This window comes from Leucoraja erinacea, unplaced genomic scaffold, assembly GCF_028641065.1.
Source record: "Leucoraja erinacea ecotype New England unplaced genomic scaffold, Leri_hhj_1 Leri_163S, whole genome shotgun sequence".
NCBI lineage: Eukaryota > Metazoa > Chordata > Chondrichthyes > Rajiformes > Rajidae > Leucoraja > Leucoraja erinaceus.
Window position 1 is genome coordinate 232,188 of NW_026575935.1, and position 7,104 is coordinate 239,291.

Below are 7,104 nucleotides of genomic sequence, written 5' to 3' on the forward strand. Positions count from 1 at the left end.
ACATCCACTGCTTTACCCTCGTCAATTTCCCTAGTAACCTCTTCAAAAAATTCAAGAAGATTAGTCAAACGTGACCTTCCAGGCATAAATCCATGCTGACTGTTTTTCCAGGTGCTTATATATATTATCTCTAAGTATCATTTCCATTAATTTGCCCACCACTGAAGTCAAACTAACGAGTCCCACTTGCCCGGGTTTGGTCCATATCCCTCCAAACCTCTCCTACCCATGTACCTGTCTAACTGTTTCTTAAACGTTGGGATAGTCCCAGCCTCAACTACCTCCTCTGGCAGCTCGTTCCACACACCCACCACCCTTTGTGTGGAAAAGTTACCCCTCAGATTCCTATTAAATCTTTTCCCCTTCACCTTAAACCTATGTCTATTAGCAAGGTTGCTGATGATACAACAGTGGGTGGTTTTGCAGACAGTGAAGATGGTTGTGAACGATTGCAGCCGGATCTGGATCGATTGGCCAGGTGGGCTGAGGAATAGTTGATGGAATTTAATACAGAGAAGTGCAATGTTGCAATTTGGGACATCGAACAAGGACAGGACCTACACAGTAAATGGTAGTCCTCTGGGCACCATGTTATAGGGAAGATATTGTCAAGCTTGAAAGTATTCAGAGAAGATTTATGAGGATGTTGCCAGGACTAGAGGGTGTGAGCTACAGGGAGAGGTTGAGTAGGCTGGGTCTCTATTCCATGGTGTGCAGGAGGATGAGGGAGCATCTTATAAAATCATGTATAAAATCATGGGAGGAATAGATCGAGTAAATGCAAAGAATCTCTTTCCCAGATTCGGGGAATCGAGGACTAGGGGACATTGGTTCAAGGTGAAGGGGAAAAGATTTAATAAGAATCCGAGGGGTAACTTTTTCACACAAAGGGTGGTGGTTGTATGGAACAACCTGCCAGATGAGGTCATTGAAAGGTACATGGATGGGACAAGTTTGGACCAAATGCAGGCAAGTGGGACTAGTTTAGCTGGGGCATATTAGTAGGTGTGTTGGCCCACTGACTCCCATAGGTATCTAGACTACACTTCTTCCCACCCTGCTTCCTGTAAACACTCTATTCCCTACTCCCAATTCCTCCGTCTACGCCGCATCTGCGCCCAGGATGAGGTGTTCCATACCAGGTCATCGTAGATGTCCTCATTCTTTAGGGAAAGGAGGATCCTCTCTTCCATTAGTGATGACGCTCTCACTAGGGTCTCCTCGATACCCCGCAGCTCCACTCTTGCTCCCCCTCCCCCCATTCATAACAAGGACAGAGAACCCTTGTCCTCACCTTCCACCCCATCAACCGTCACCTCACCTGGAGTATTGTGTACAGTTTTGGTCTCCAAATCTGAGGAAGGACATTATTGCCATAGAGGGAGTGCAGAGAAGGTTCACCAGACTGATTCCTGAGATGAGAAGAACTCACACAGAGAGTGGTGTCTCTGGAACTCTCTGCCACAGAGGGTAGTTGAGGCCAGTTCATTGGCTATATTTAAGAGGGAGTTAGATGTGGCCCTTGTGGCTAAGGGGATCAGAGAGTATGGAGAGAAGGCAGGTACGGGATACTGAGTTTGATGATCAGCCATGATCATATTGAATGGCGGTGCAGGCTCGAAGGGCCGAATGGCCTACTCCTGCACCTAATTTCTATGTTTCTATGTTTCTATGTTTCTATTCCTCGTTTTCTCTCTCTCTCTCCTTTCTTAAAAAGTGGAGTTACATTGGATACCCTCCAGTCCACAGATACTGATCCAGAGTCAATAGAACATTGGAAAATGATCGTCAATGAATCTTGGATTTTCAACTACCCTCATAGTTGAGTCATAGAGTGATACAGTGCGGAAACAGTGTGTAGGAAAGAACTGCAGATGCTGGTTTATGTTGAAGGTAGTCACAAAGTGCAGGAGTAACTCAGCGGGACAGACAGCATCTCTGTAGGGAAGGAATGGGTGATGTTTCGGTTTGATGTCAGGGGAGTGGGCGGGACAAAGATAGAATGTAGTTGGAGACAGTAAGACTGGTGGGAGAATTGGGAAGGGGGAGGGGATGGAGGGAGAGGGAAAGCAAGGGCTACTTGAAGTTAGAAAAGTCAATGTTCATACCGCTGGGGTGTAAACTACCCAAGCGAAATATGAGGTGCTGTTCCTGCAATTTGTGCTGGGCCTCCCTCTGACAATGGAGGAGGCCCAGGACAGAAATGTCAGATTGGGAATGGGAGGGGGAGTTGAAGTGCTGAGCAACCGGGAGATCAGGTAGGTTAAGGCCGACTGAGCGGAGGTGTTCAGCGAAACGATCGCCGAGCCTGCGCTTGGTCTCGCCGATGTACAGGAGTTGACACCTGGAACAGCGGGTACAGTAGATGAGGTTGGAGGAGGTGCAAGTGAACCTCTGCCTCAACTGAAAATACTTTTTGGGTCCTTGAATTGAATCAAGGGGGAGATAAAGGGACAGGTGTTGCATCTCCTGCGGTTGCAGGGGAAAGTACCTGGGGAGGGGATGGTTTGGGTGGGAAGGGATGAGTTGACCAGGGAGTTGCGGAGGGAACGGTCTCTGTGGAAAGCAGAAAGGTGCGGAGATGGGAAGATGTGGCCAGTAGTGGGATCCCGTTGGAGGTGGTGAAAGTGTTGGAGGATTTTGTGCTGTATCAACGATTGGATGAACCAGAATTTTCTCCAATTAAACAAAGAAAAAACTGAAATAATTGTTTTTGGAGCCAAGGAAGAACGATTAAAAGTTAGCACCCAGCTTCAAATGGTAATGCTAAAAACAACAAACCAAGCCAGAAACTTAGGAGTAGTCATGGACTCAGACCTGAACTTCAACAGCCACATAAAAACAGTCATAAAGTCAGCCTACTATCACCTAAAGAATATATCAAGGATTAAAGGACTGATGTCTCAGCAGGATTTGGAAAAACTTGTCCATGCATTTATCTTCAGCAGGCTCGACTACTGTAACAATGTCTTTACAGGTCTCCCTAAAAAGTCGATCAGACGAGCTGCAGTTAATTCAGAACGCTGCTGCTTGAGTCCTCACTAAGACCAAAAAAAAGTAGATCACATTACTCCAGTTCTGAGGTCTTTACACTGGCTTCCTGTCTGTCAAAGAATTGATTTCAAAATACTACTACTACTGTTGGTTTACAAAGCACTGAATGGTTTAGGGCCAAAATATATTTCTGATCTTCTGCTTAGCTACGAACCACCCAGACCTCTCAGATCGTCTGGGACAGGTCTGCTCTGTGTCCCCAGAGTCAGAACTAAACATGGAGAGGCAGCATTTAGTTTTTATGCACCACATATCTGGAACAAACTCCCAGAAAACTGCAGGTCTGCTGCAACTCACAGCTCTTTTAAATCTAGACTGAAGACTTTTCTGTTTGCTGCTGCCTTTCAGTAAACAATACAATTTATTAATTACCTATATTGCACTGTAACTTCTATTCCTGGTTTTATTCAATTTTAAATATTTTATTTGATTACTTTTAATTTAGTAATTATTTTATCTGAATAATCTAATCATCGTTTTACATCTAAATGTCATTTCATATGTCATTTCTTTTCAATGCTTATTATGTTTTATGTAAAGCACTTTGAATTACCTTGTTGTTGAAAGGTGCTATACAAGTAAACTTGCCTTGCCTTGTATAGAAACATAGAAACATAGAAACATAGAAATTAGGTGCAGGAGTAGGCCATTCGGCCCTTCGAGCCTGCACCGCCATTCAATATGATCATGGCTGATCATCCAACTCAGTATCCCGTACCTGCCTTCTCTCCATACCCTCTGATCCCCTTAGCCACACGGGCCACATCTAACTCCCTCTTAAATGAACTGGCCTCAACTACCCTCTGTGGCAGACAGTTCCAGAGATTCACCACTCTCTGTGTGAAAAAAGTTCTCCTCATCTCGGTTTTAAAGGATTTCCCCCTTATCCTTAAGCTGTGACCCCTTGTCCTGGTCTTCCCCAACATCGGGAGCAATCTTCCTGCATCTAGCCTGTCCAACCCCTTAAGAATTTTGTAAGTTTCTATAAGATCCCCTCTCAATCTCCTAAATTCTAGAGAGTATAAACCAAGTCTATATCCAGTCTTTCTTCATAAGACAGTCCTGACATCCTGAATGATAGATTGAGTACTCACAGTTCACTCAACCATGGCTTGTGGACTCACAGTTCACTCAATGATGGTTTGAGGATTCACAGTTCACTCGCTCCCGGTTTGTGGACTCACAGTTCACTCAGATGATTACAAGCAGTTGAATAAGGGGTGGGAATTAATAAGCTTTGACTTTTTCCTGCTCCTTTTCGGCCACTTATGATTTCATTTTCTTTATAGATATTGTTTATGACACTTTATAAATATTTTTGTTTTGTGTTTTTTATGCTTGTGGACACAATTCACTCACTCACAGCTAGTGGACTCACAGTGCACTCATTGACGGCTTGCGGACTCACAATCCACTCACTCACAGCTTGTGGACTCACAGTTCACTAAATGCATTTCGTTGTCTCTGTACTGTACACTGACAATCATATCTATCTATCTTCTATCTATCTATCTATCTTCTTATATATATAAAACTCAAATCAGTCCGCCTGCCGCCGTACGGCGTCCGCCGCGCGTTTCTTCCTTTGACGCTCCGCAACTCCGAAACCGGACGCAGGATCGCCGACGTCTTTTCCATTTCGGTAGAGATTTCGCTTTTCTTTCTAAGTATCCGCTCCTCGTTACATTTCGTCGTGTTTAAGTACGCTTTTTTAATCAAATCCTACACCCCCCCCCCCCCACCACCTCAATATTTCACAAAGAAACTGGTTCACATCCACACAAGCAGCTCCCTGTGAACGTTCCATCGTGTGATGTCACAATGCCCAATGCTCAAATACATTGTTGCCATAGAGAACGCTCAGCGATTATTCAAATTCTTCACTAACTGTCATTTCTGATTTTGCTTGTGAAGTGAAAAGTCCTGAATTGCATTTGTCTGATGCAGGAAGATTGTTCCCGATGTTGGGGAAGTCCAGGACACGCGGGACACAGTTTAAGGATAAAGGGGAAATCCTTTAGTACTGAGATGAGGGAAACATTTTTCACACAGATAGTGGTGAGTCTCTGGAACTCTCTGCCACAGAAGGTAGTGGAGGCCAGTTCATTGGCTATATTTAAGAGGGAGTTAGATGTGGCCCTTGTGGCTAAAGGGATCAGGGGGTATGGAGAGGGGGGGAGCTGTGAGGGGGATGCTAGGAGACTGCAAGGTGACTTGGATAGGCTGGGTGAGTGGGCAAATGTTTGGCAGATGCAGTATAATGTGGATAAATGTGATGTTATCCATTTTGGTGGCAAAAACGGGAAAGCAGACTATTATCTAAATGGTGGCCGATTGGGAAAGGGGGAGATGCAGCGAGACCTGGGTGTCATGGTACACCAGTCATTGAAAGTAGGCATGCAGGTGCAGCAGGCAGTGAAGAAAGCCAATGGTATGTTAGCTTTCATTGCAAAAGGATTTGAGTATAGGAGCAGGGAGGTTCTACTGCAGTTGTACAGGGTCTTGGTGAGACCACACCTGGAGTATTGCGTACAGTTTTGGTCTCCAAATCTGAGGAAGGACATTATTGCCATAGAGGGAGTGCAGAGAAGTTTCACCAGACTGATTCCTGGGATGTCAAGACTGTCTTATGAAGAAAGACTGGATAGACTTGGTTTATACTCTCTAGAATTTAGGATACTGAGAGGGGATCTTATAGAAACTTACAAAATTCTTAAGGGGTTGGACAGGCTAGATGTAGGAAGATTGTTCCCGATGTTGGGGAAGTCCAGGACAAGGGGTCACAGCTTAAGGATAAGGGGGAAATCTTTTGTGACCGAGATGAGAAGAACTTTTTTCACACAGAGAGTGGTGAATCTCTGGAACTCTCTGCCACAGAGGGTATTTGAGGCCAGTTCATTGGCTATATTTAAGAGGGAGTTAGATGTGGCCCTTGTGGCTAAGGGGATCAGGGGGTATGGAGAGAAGGCAGGTACGGGATACTGAGTTGGATGATCAGCCATGATCATATTGAATGGCGGTGCAGGCTCGAAGGGCCGAATGGCCTACTCCTGCACCTAATTTCTATGTTTCTATCAGCCGTGATCATATTGAATAGAGAATGGTGCAGGCTCGAAGGGCCGAATGGCCTACTACTGCACTTAATTTCTATGTTTTCTATGTGTCCTCCCTCTCCTCACCCCTCCCCTCTGCCACCCCCTCTCTCCTCCCCCACCCCCCTTCCCTCTCTACCACCCCACCCCCCACCCTCTCTACCACCACCCCCTTCCCCCTACCCCTCTGTCCCTCTTCTACCACTGCCGCTACCCCTCTACCCCCTCCCTCCCTCCCCACTCTCTTCCACTTCTCTCCCACTCTCTCCTCCCCCTCTCCTCACCCCTCTCCCATCCCTCTCTCCTCCCCCACCCCCCTTCCCTCTCTCTACCCCACCCCCTACCTTCTCTCCCCCCACACCCTTCCCCTATCCCTCTGTCCCTCTTCCATCACTCCCGCTACCCCTCTCCTCCTCCCTCCCCCACTCTTTCCCCTCTTTCCTCCCCCCACCCCTCTCCCCATCCCCCCTCCCCCAAAGCTCTCTCCCCATCCCTCACCCCCTACCCCGCTCTCCTTTCCCTCCCAAATCTATCCCGTTTCCTCCTCCTCCCTCCCCTCTTCTCACCCCCCCCGCAAATGCCGTTGGGGAAACAGACCATAGAGGGAGTACAGAGAAGGTTCAACAGACTGATTCCTGGGATGTCAGGACTTTCAAATGAAGAAAGACTGGATAGACTTGGCTTGTACTCGCTAGATTTTAGAAGATTGAGGGGGGATCTTATAGAAACTTACAAAATTCTTAAGGGGTTGGACAGGCTAGATGCAGGAAGATTGTTCCAGATGTTGGGGAAGTCCAGAACAGGGGGTCACAGTTTAAGGATAAGGGGGAAATCCTTTATGACCGAGATGAAAAAAACTCGTTAAGGCAAGTTCATTGGCTATATTTAAGAGGGAGTTAGATGTGGCCCTTGTGGCTAAAGTGATCAGGGGGTATGGAGAGAAGGCAGGTACAGGATA